This window comes from Emydura macquarii, unplaced genomic scaffold, assembly GCF_026122565.2.
Source record: "Emydura macquarii macquarii isolate MOO-44397 ecotype Brisbane River unplaced genomic scaffold, CSIRO-AGI_Emac_v2 contig_3080, whole genome shotgun sequence".
NCBI lineage: Eukaryota > Metazoa > Chordata > Testudines > Chelidae > Emydura > Emydura macquarii.
This window is the reverse complement of record NW_027133217.1, coordinates 1,667,421-1,678,115: the sequence shown is the minus strand read 5'-3', so window position 1 is coordinate 1,678,115 and position 10,695 is coordinate 1,667,421. Positions and strand designations below refer to the sequence as shown.

Sequence of the window (10,695 nt, the reverse complement as noted above, 5' to 3'; positions counted from 1 at the left end):
CAGAAAGAAAGAAAGAAAGAAAGATCCATCCAGACAAAGCTCTTTACATTTACTCTCAGTGTAGGGCCCCTTTACATTGCTCATTTGGTGTAAAGAGGTCTTAGTAGAAATAAGAATAAGATCCCCTGACATTTGTGTTGTTTTTCAAATGTCAAGACCCATTGACTCACTACAGGTCCTGTCCCCTACTAGGCTAAGCCGTTTTCCGGAGGGAAGGGGAATGGAGAGAAGAAGCCCAGCAGATTTTAGAGTAACACAATTATTCAATCAATATGAAATAGCATAAGATCAGATTCTATTACCCTTACTCACATCAGAATTTGGCCCAACTGATGTAAACGCTCTCAGGATGCTGCTGTGATCAAGCCTGGATGTATTCTCTATCTCATTCCTGGCCACAAGATCTGTCTTAGGCACTTTTTTGGTTTATTGAGTGTATCTGCTTTTGCTTTATTCTTTCTCGGCTCACAGATGATTTCATTTCTCAGTCATGTTCTGAGTTTAGAAGAGAAGCAGCAGAGAGGGGACATGGTAAAAATCTATAAAAACCCAGAAAGGAAACATAAAAGGAAAAGAAAAGACAGAACATTATTCACAGTGGCCAAAGAGGAAGAGAGAGTTGGGAGTGTGAGCCTGAAGCTAGATAAGGGAAAACAAAAGATAGATATTAGACAATTTTCCTGACAGCGAGGTCAAGTAGACAAAATAATAACAACTCCACTTTACACTCTTATGTAAGACTCTCCTATAATTCCTTTCTTCAGTTGATCTCAAAGCTTCTTTACAGTCTTTAAAGTATTTATCCTCACAGCAGTCTTGTGAGGTAGGGCAAGGCTATTATCCCCACTGTCCAGATGGGGAACTGAGGCAGAGAGAGAGGCTAGGTGACTTGCCCAAGGTCACACAGGCAGTTGTTGGTGGAACAGAGAATTGAATGTGATTCTACCAGTAGTGCCCTAATCACCGGATCAGCTTCCTCTCTCACATGAAAAGATCACCCCAGGGAAATCTTTATGGCTCCAGCGCACCCTGTATTCAAATGAGCACTGGGCTGGATGCTCAGCAAAATAGGAGAAGAACTCTTACACTTATATAGGACTAGATTCCAACACCCTCACACGATGAGGAATACCTTACTAGAGGAGTAGTCAACAGGACTCTTTGGGAAGTAAACTACTGCTCAGTGTGAGTGAAAGTATCAGGATTTAACCCACAGGAAGCTGTGCAAAGAACTTGTGTGAAACTTTTGGCAATGTTTTCAGTCAGGATCTGATTCTGCCACCCATACTCGCCCTGATTTGTACCCAACTGCACAAAACATCCTGCTGATTTCACCCAGTGGGCAGATGCCTTTCATGTGGTAAGAAGACATTGGCCTGGGGACACGGCCTACTCAGTGTGACGCAGGCTGGCGGGATATGAAATATAACCATGGCAATGGAATAAAATCCAGCCAGATCAAACTGGGAAGGCAGTTGCCTTGAAGACTATGTTCCAATGCCTGTAAGCTGAAGCCAGACAAATTCAGACTGGAAGTAAGGCGTAAATGTGTAATGGTGAGGGTAATTAACCATTGGAACAATTTACCAAGGGTTGAGGTGGATTCTCCATTACTGACACTTTTTAGCTCAAGATGGGATGTTTTCCTAAAAGATCTGCTCTAGGAATTATTTTGGGGAACTTCTGTGGCCTGTGTGACACAGGAAATCAGACTTGGTGATCACAATGGTCCCTTCTGGCCTTGGAGTCTATGAATCTGAAAAAAAATGACTCTAGAACAGTGATATTCAAACCTCAGTGGTTCAGGAGCCAAATTAGCAATCAGCATTATCCAAAAGAGCCAGCAGTGTGAATTCGTTGTTTCATTTACTATAGTACTATATATTCATATTTAAATAGTAATGGGGGGAAATATACACACGCATATACATATACCCGTCTTAGAGCAGGCTCAGCCAATCCGCAAATAAACACCAACACCATGTAACATATGGCCTTTCACAGCTGACTGACTTTGTCCTCTGTTAAGTCATGGGAAGTAGTCAGAAACTATGCTGTGGACAGTCATGTAAGTACTCAGAGAGGCAGCTAGATTGGAGCGGTGTGAATAATGTAATTTCACTTTGCTGGCAATTCTGAAAAACAAACAAACAAACAAACTGGTTTCTGGTTGAACAAAATGTTTTATTTTCATTTCAACTAGTTTAAAATGCTTTCATTTTTTAAAAAATTAAAGGAAATTTTGAAACGAAAAGTTATTTTGAAATGAAAAAATTGAAAGATTTTTTTAGAGTTTAGGGGTTGTTTTTTTTCCAGTCAAAACAATTGAGTGAAATTGACACAAACTCACAGAATGTTTTAGTGTTGCTCAATCTCATCCCCCCCCCCCCACACACACACACAAAAAAAGTATGAGATGAACAAATTTGTCCAGCTCTAGGCTGGCCCAGCTTGACAAGGTACCAGCATTCATCAACATCTTTCTCATAATAGTAAAAAAAAAACAGTGTGAAAAAAAATTGCAAAAATACTGCAGATCAAGGAAAACCAGGGCGATAGATCTGTTACTATGTGGGGAGGAAACACAGCTTACACACACAAGGACCAACTGCAGTGGACTCAGGTGGGAAATTTCTTCCTCTCTGGCTTGTTCATAGAACGCTTGAATCTAGCACATAGATTTATAGATATTAAGGTGAGGAGGACCCAGAGTGAACATCCCATCTGACCTCCTGAATAACACAGGCCTAAGACCTTCACCCAACAATTTCTGCATCAAGCTCATATCTATTGCTTGTGCTATAGCATATTCTCTAGAAAGACATCGGGTCCAGGAATAGGGAGGAGGAAAATATGAGTGACCCCTTTGAACACTCAGATTTTTGTAAATTTTCACAAGAGTTTGCAATTGTTAAAATCTCTGGAGGAAAAAAATCTTTCCTTTTCACTGAACGAAAGAGTGGACCCCCATAGCCCAACCGCCCGTATGAGGGAAGGGTTGCCTAGTGATGAGACAAGAGCTGAGATTCTGGAGTTCTAGTTCCATGTTTGTCTCTAATTCACTGTGAGACCTAGGGCATACCACTTATCTTCTCTTTTCCCTAGTTTCTACAAAGATACAATAAGGATTTAATTTGCCCCGTTAAAAGGGGTGCTGTGAATGGAATGAATTACTATCTGAAAAGGGCTTGGAGATATTCCAATGGAAGGGGCTAGAGAAATACAAAGTATTTTTATCACCTCCCATTTTATGCTCCCCATCTATGCCACTTTTCCTCCCACATTCTCTGCAGCCCCTAAGTTATACAAGACCCATTGGATGTACACATTCCACTTCTAACCTGAACGACTGCAAACTCTGCAGCAAGTACTTACCATCCTCCACAGTCAAATACATTTCCAGAGTCATGAAGAATCACACTGGCTTGGCTGGAAATGAGAGGTTCAATGAGTTAGCAGATGAAGCACTCACCTAGAACTGTCAGCTTATTTTCTATCATAAAAACTACCTGGTCACAGTGTATTAATGAACCACAGCCCAGGAAATTTCACCCCATGAGGCTGGCATCTTTAGAAAGGCCATGAACCTCTCCCAGCTAGAAGACAATGGAATGAACAATGGGGGAGAAAAAAGGAATATTTTGTTTACTTGCGGAATAAGAGCTTGAATGTGGGGAAAGACACCAGAGTTGATATGTGTTATGCTGATGGACTAAAGTTTGCAGGCAATGAGGGTGGGGTATGGATTTTGTGATGGGACTTTTGGTAATTGATGTCTGCATGATGTTTTATTAATAAACTGTTGTTGGACTAGAGGACAAGATTCCATGGAGTTACTGGGGATTCAGAGGGAAACTGAGGCGAGGAGCCATGTGCAAAATGGCCACAAGGCAGGAGTAAGCCACTTGTTTACACCTGCCTAATCATTCTCATGTAGGAGCCATCAGAAGCTGAATCATCCACTGGATGCCCTGCTTTTGCCATAAATGGAAACGACCCAACAGGAAATGAACAATGAATAGGCTGTCTGTACTGTCTGCAAATATCAGCAAACTGCATCATTTTACCCACATTTCCTGGGAGAGATTCTGCCCTGTTAAAAATCTCGTATTTTTGATGATCATTTAAAATGAAGAGGTTTTTCTTTTCATTTTATCTGCCTTGTGTCCACCTTCCAGCCAGTCTTTGGACCCACAAACAAAAGATGGATATCACACTGCTATAGAGAAATATCGTGTGACCCATTAGTTACTTCCCCTCTAAGATCCTGTCATCCAAAGGAGAATCTGGCAAACAGTTCTGTCATTCTTCAGTTCTGCTGTCAAAAGGAAAGGAAATGAAGACTATTTGTGAGCTGCTAAGCCTGCATGGAGGCTTCACTGAGCCACAAGCTGTCAGCTGCATTGCTTATTCTTAAACTGACCCTACATCATTCTTTGCCTCCTTTCTCTTCTAGATTCTCCCTGCTGAGACAGTGACTCTGCTAGACTACCATCCCTGTTGATATTTTGGCCTTGTTCCTATTTTAATGAGACAATCCTGCCTTTTGATTGCTAAAATCACTTTTGGGGGTTCATCAAAACTTCCTTATACTGTGATATCAAGTGACAAGAAGATGATGTTTTGACAACATTCTGAGAATATATCATTGCATCACGTCACGTCACGTCACATCACGAAACGTGGACAAAACACCAAGATGCACCATGATGCACAAGCAAACCACAAAATCTAGCCAACCTGCAGATACAATATCAGGTCAAGGCCAAGTGATGCAACAAGCTGGGTATCATCTCTGACTTTCACCACCTTTTGGATGCACAGCTGGGTCAGTTCACCCAAACACAAGACAATTTACTGCTAAATTCAGGAATCTGCACTGAGCAGCAAAAATTAAATAAAGATTTCATTTCATCCACTTGTGGAAAGGCAGATCGCATTGTGTTGTCCGGATCCAAAGCCCACTGAAATCAATATAAAGATTCCATGGACTTTGGATCAGGCCCTGTATGTTCCATTATTGTGCCCCCAGCATCAGTTGTAATGAAAGCACAGCCAATAATTGTTAGAAAGATAGAACCCGACTGGCATTTTTAGATGAAGGCTGCAGGAGTAGAATGCTAATTATCATTACTTGATTACCCCTGAGTAGCAATAATTATTAGGAATCTACCTGCTTGGGAAGGTCAATGCCATCAGGGCCTCAGAGCCAGGAAGTCTAACGAGGCTGTTAAAGGGAAGACATTCTCCACTGCTCCTCTCTCATTTCTCCCTGGTGGCACAAAATGTGTTTTAACACGAGCCTGTTGCCCATGCTATGCTAGCTGCTTTAGCATTCAGAGCGAGTCTGCCCCGGACAAGTAATATACATCCCGCTAGCAGCAGCATGGGGCCCAAGAAAGCTCTGTGTCAGTACATTGCAAACATTAGTGCCGGAACACAGAAGTTCCATTTCCTATTAATTTGCAGTGGCCAGCTGGTGAATCAATACTTTTGTCAATCTGTGTTAAGTGTGATGACAATGGCACTACTGGTGAATGCATCTCTTGTTGCCTTCAGAAATGTCCCAGAGACAGTCCATTTAATGCTATCGATTTCATCCTTTGCCATATTTATGTTTTTAGCAGGAGGGTTTTGCTCTCTGTTTTCCATTTGCTTCCCTGAGGCTTCTGTTTGCTATTTATTTTAGTGCGAGCGTTACCGGCTCCCATTCTGTATATCATTTATATGCATGAGATTAAAAGCAAACAAAAAGGCAGTTTTATTTATCAGAGCTATTCACATTTGCGGAATGGGAAAACTTTCTGTCTAGCTCCCCGAGGCGCGATGAAATTGTCGTGCAGGTAACAACAATGGGGTAGAAACAAAGCTTCTAAACATTTCTAAATTAACTGGAACAAATCGGCAAACAAAAAAACCCCTGAGAGATAACAAAGAGAAATTTTAATTATCCTTAAAGACAAATATATTGCATATATGTGTGATGAAAAGGGATTTTTTGATAATTTTTTTATGGATCCTATGTATGCCTCGGTTTCCCCTATATTTTGCATTGCTACCCAGTGGGGGGAAAAGGATTAAGTTTGCTCTCAAACTGAAGGTATGTTTTCACTGCCGGGGCTGCACGGGATCGATGCAGTGGGATCAATTGAGCGGGCTGTGGAGACCCGCTCAAATCGATACTGGAAGTGCTCTCCGGTCAACACGTTAAATCCACCACCCCCGAAAAAGGTAAGGCTGCGTCAACCAGAGGGCATCTCCCATCGATGCTGCACAGTGGAGACGTTGCGGTATGGCAATGTAAGCAAGTCGACAGGAGATGTGCAAGCTACATTATGTAGCTTGTGTTATGAACAGGCCTGAGAATCACGGCACTTTAGCCTACTCCCCTGTTCTCCCCTTGAGAACAGGCCTGAGAATCACGGCACTTTAGCCTACTCCCCTGTTCACACAAGAAAATAGTCGTAGTTCAGAGATAGGTTTCTTTTATTGCAACAAAAGGGAGACCGCCCCTAACCATAGTCAGGAAACGGACTCAAATTTTTACTGCGCAACAGGTATATTTATACATAGCATACTTCCTACTCCGACGCTGCTTCCCTGTCCGTTTGCCATTGGCTGAGCTACTAGGACGTACAATCTCTCCGATCGCCTCGTACATACATTTCTTACTTATCTATACAAAAATGCATCTGTTAGCTTTTTATCTTAGCCTCTGCACAGGAAAAAGGATGTTGCGGTTAGGCTAGAATCTTCCTGTTTGTTTCAAACTGCTTAAGCTAGAAAATTTTATACAAATGCTTGCTACAGGGAAACTAAGACAAACTCTAAAAAATGTTAGCATAGCCCTACAACAGCTGAATACATGGCTTTACCAGAATCATAAAATGCTTCTATTTGTCTATGTTAATGGATAACTGTCTTACTTTAGGGCTGTCTTATCTCTGCCCTTTTACCTACTTGATTTGCAATGCATAGCTCCTTGTGTGCCTTGCGGTTAAGCTGCCTACTTCTACTGACCGTTAGAACTGTGCTTTTTACTCCTTTCACTTGCATATGTCCCGTTGATGGCCAGTGGCAGCATAGACCAGGCCGAAGGCTAAGAGACATAGGCATGAATGTGACCTCTCTGTCCAGGTGGAATGAAGGGTCATTAAGGAACTGGTTGAAACTGATCCTGATCAACAAGTGGGCCAGCAAGACAATGCAAGCTCCAATGACTCATATTTCCACTGCTCAGCACGAAATTCCCAGCTCACAAACGAAAGACTGGAATGTATGAGGTGGGGGAATAAAGGGTTGGCTTCTGGAAGGAGCAGGGTCTGTCACCCAGAAACTAAGGAAGGAAGTCAGAGAAACAGTGAGAGAGCCTGAAAATGGAGTTCACCTTAGCTTGGCTGAAGCTGTGGGCTGATCAGCATTCATTTTTCTGTGCTAACCTAAGGGCTTCCTATGCTGTTTTCCAGTTGACATATAAACCCTACTGCCTGGAAAAGCTGTTTGAGTGTCACTGCATATTCTGGGTGAGGTCTTTTACTCAAAAGCCCAATTCTCCATCCAAAAGCATGTTCAAGAGAAACATTTTGACCAACCCGAGTGAATGCAAAGGGGTGTTGGTGAAACAGAGAATCAGGCCCTACATATTACAACAGCAATACAGCAGGAATTGGGGTGATTGCCTCCAAAAAAGTGTGTCATTTTTATTAGGGTAAGGCTTGAACCTAGAAACTTTTTGCACATCAAATTCCCCCTGGCCTCAATAGCAGATACACATGCATGAGAACTTCAAGCTACGGCGCAATTGTTTAAGACCAGTTCAAAGGAGAACAGAAATATTTTACAGTAATGATGAGTAAAATGAATGGCGTCATAGATTTTAAGACCACAGGGAGCCATGAAGATCCTCTAGTCCACTGTCCTGCATTACACAGGACATAGAATTTCACCCACCTAGCCCGGCAACAAGCTCACAGTTTTCTGTTGGCCTAATTCCTCTGTCTTTAATGGAGTAACCTCAGAAGAAGACTTGTCCCAAAATCTGAAGCCACTAAGGTGCCACTGTGAAGATAAAACCGACACATGTCAATAACAACAGGTTAGCTCATTAAAACCAAAAATAAAATTAAGAATCTCAGGCCAGACTTCAATGAAGCTATGCCAATTTACATTAGCTGAGTATCTGCGCTCTAATTTACTTTTCACCATTTACTGTATGTGCTAATGATATGGTTGATATTTACTATATATATATATAGAATATTTACTATAATATTCTGTTCATTACAGAAAAGAAAAATACATTACTGTATCTCTAGCCTATATGCAGGTATGGTTTTCTGTAATGATGACGACACTTCCTAAAGCTCTTTGGTGCAGGGACTCAGGGGGACTGTTCTCTATTATGTGTTTGTGTAGGGCCCAGCATAATGGGGCCATTACAGGGATGAGGCCTCCAGACACCAGCATAATATATATAATAAATAAAAAAAATAAAAGAAAGGCTCTGTCACCTCCCAAATAATGTACATTACTGATATTTATGATCAAATATGTACATAATGCTACCTATTACCAAAACAAAAACTAAAGAGTGCAAGAGGTGTTTCTGGTGAACTAGATTCAAATCCTGATATGTCCCAGGTGAAAATAAATTTGTCAATCTCGTTCCAGGCCCCACTTGTGCAGTTCACAAAGGGCTTGATCCTGACCCACTGAAGGCAATAGCAAAACTCCCATTGACGTCAGTGGTGCAGAATAAGTCCCAAATCTGGCCTCTGCTGTGTTTCACTGGGAGGTGCCCGGTCTGCAAGTGGAATAGCGGAGCTTGCTGCTGCTAAGAACTTACACCAGGGCCTCGCAGGTGTTTGTTTCCCACGGTTCTGAGAGACACCGTCCTGGGGTGCCCCCTCACGAGCCAGTGGGGTGTTGCAGCAGCTTTCTCTTGCTATCCCCTTGGTCTTTGGCCTCTCTGCCCAGCCCGCCAATGCCTTCCAGGTTGCTTACCCCTCCATCAGAGCCATATGTGTTCCCACCTCTCCTGGGACACCAGTGTCTGCAGGCCGTACACTACAGCCTGCAAATATTTCTTCCTCCCTTGCATCAGGACACACCACCTTCTTTCTTCTCCTTGGGTGCCGGGTCCTCTAGTGCAGAGTTTCTCAACCTTTTTGATACCAGGGACCGGCTTGCTGCCTGCCTAAACTGTGTCAGGGTGATCTCAGGGACCAGCATCAGTCCACGAACTGGCCATTAAGAAACACTGCTCTGGAGCCCTCTGACTAGGGTCTGTGAACAGTCCTCCTGACGTCAGGGATCTACAAGAGTCCCAGGAAAACCCTCTCACTGGCTTCTGGGCTTCAGGAAGAAGTGATCAGTCCACACTACTCCCTAATCAGCCTCCTACAGCTGGGCTTTCTTCCGTGAAAGTCCCACACACTGCCCAGATGTGGTGGGGCAGGGCTTAAAAAGGTCTTAAAGGGGCAGGCTGCCCTGTCACCCATTGGCTTCTCAAAAAGACTGCAAGGAGGAGTGATCGATGGGGCTAAGAGAACGAAATCCGGTCTCCTTGTGGTATTTCAGTTGCTAAAATAGCAACAATTAGGTAACAAGTTTAGCACGTCTGTTATTTCAGCCTCTTCATGGTGCCATGAGGTGGGGGGAGGTGTGCAAAAAAAGGAGTAGAAGGAAGAAAATTTCAAACCTGCAAAATTCAAATACTCGTTTCTAAGTGAGGAACTTGGCTGGCAGAGCTGCATGGAGGAAGCACAGCAACATCAGATATTATGCTTAGCTAAAGCCAGTGCCATTAATCTCCTCATTCTGAGCAGTGAACTCACTCACATTTAGAAATTATATAGATGTATAATACAGGAACATTGCCCTCACTCTTCTTTTACCACTGCTTATAGAGACAGATGGGAAGGATGTGTTGACATCTAGCAATAAAGAAGCAAATTGTTTTTCATGCATCACATGAAGAGTGTGAAAATGACAAGGACATCTTGAAAATAAATATAGGCACTTACTGTTGCAGTGGAGATGGGTTTGGAGTATAAGTGCCCTTAGTGGAGAAAGAGAATTAGACACATGAAGTCGAAAGCACTTTGAAGGGTTTTTTCCACGTACAGCGAGGCTAGCTATCATTCCAGGTTTGAAAAGCTTAACCAGGCAGCCGCTGTTGCTCCCGCTGCTCCTCTTTCTTTGTTCTGTAGGACAAATTACTTTGAAAAGAAAAAATTGTCATCTGAAAATTGTGGGGAAGAAAAGACATATGTGCAAGTTGAGTTGTTTGATTTGTAACACTGGCACCGCTGTTAATAGGGATGGGTAAACTGGACAGTACCAGGGATCAAACTTGGACAGATCACACCAGGTGAGATGACCTGTTACCTTTTTAGTCCAGCATCTTATCCTTCAGAATCTCAGTTTTCATTAAAATATTTATTTTTAGCATCTGCTCATTGTCCTACTTTTACTAGTCCCAATTTTTCATCTGGTATCCCAGTAACTTCGTCTGGGACACCTGAATTGCCCCAGTTCTTCATTTCATCATTCAAAAAAAAAAAAAAAAAATGGTTTTCCAACTATAGAATGTTTCTCCAAGATATATGGCTCTATCAAGTAGAACTTGTCATGTATAACAAGAACAAACAGTCCAACAGGATGAGCACTGTGTGTCACGAACAATGTCTGGAG

The 10,695-nt window shown here is 42.4% G+C and overlaps 1 long non-coding RNA gene across 1 annotated transcript; it reads right to left on the bottom strand.

The window, feature by feature from the left end:
• Positions 1 to 6,468: 6,468 nt before the first annotated feature.
• On the bottom strand, positions 6,469 to 10,201 carry LOC137141554 (uncharacterized). The gene is made up of 2 exons (XR_010916666.1): positions 10,026 to 10,201; positions 6,469 to 8,058 (listed from the first exon to the last, which is right to left on the bottom strand). It is a non-coding gene; the product is annotated as an uncharacterized lncRNA (long non-coding RNA).
• Positions 10,202 to 10,695: the final 494 nt, after the last annotated feature.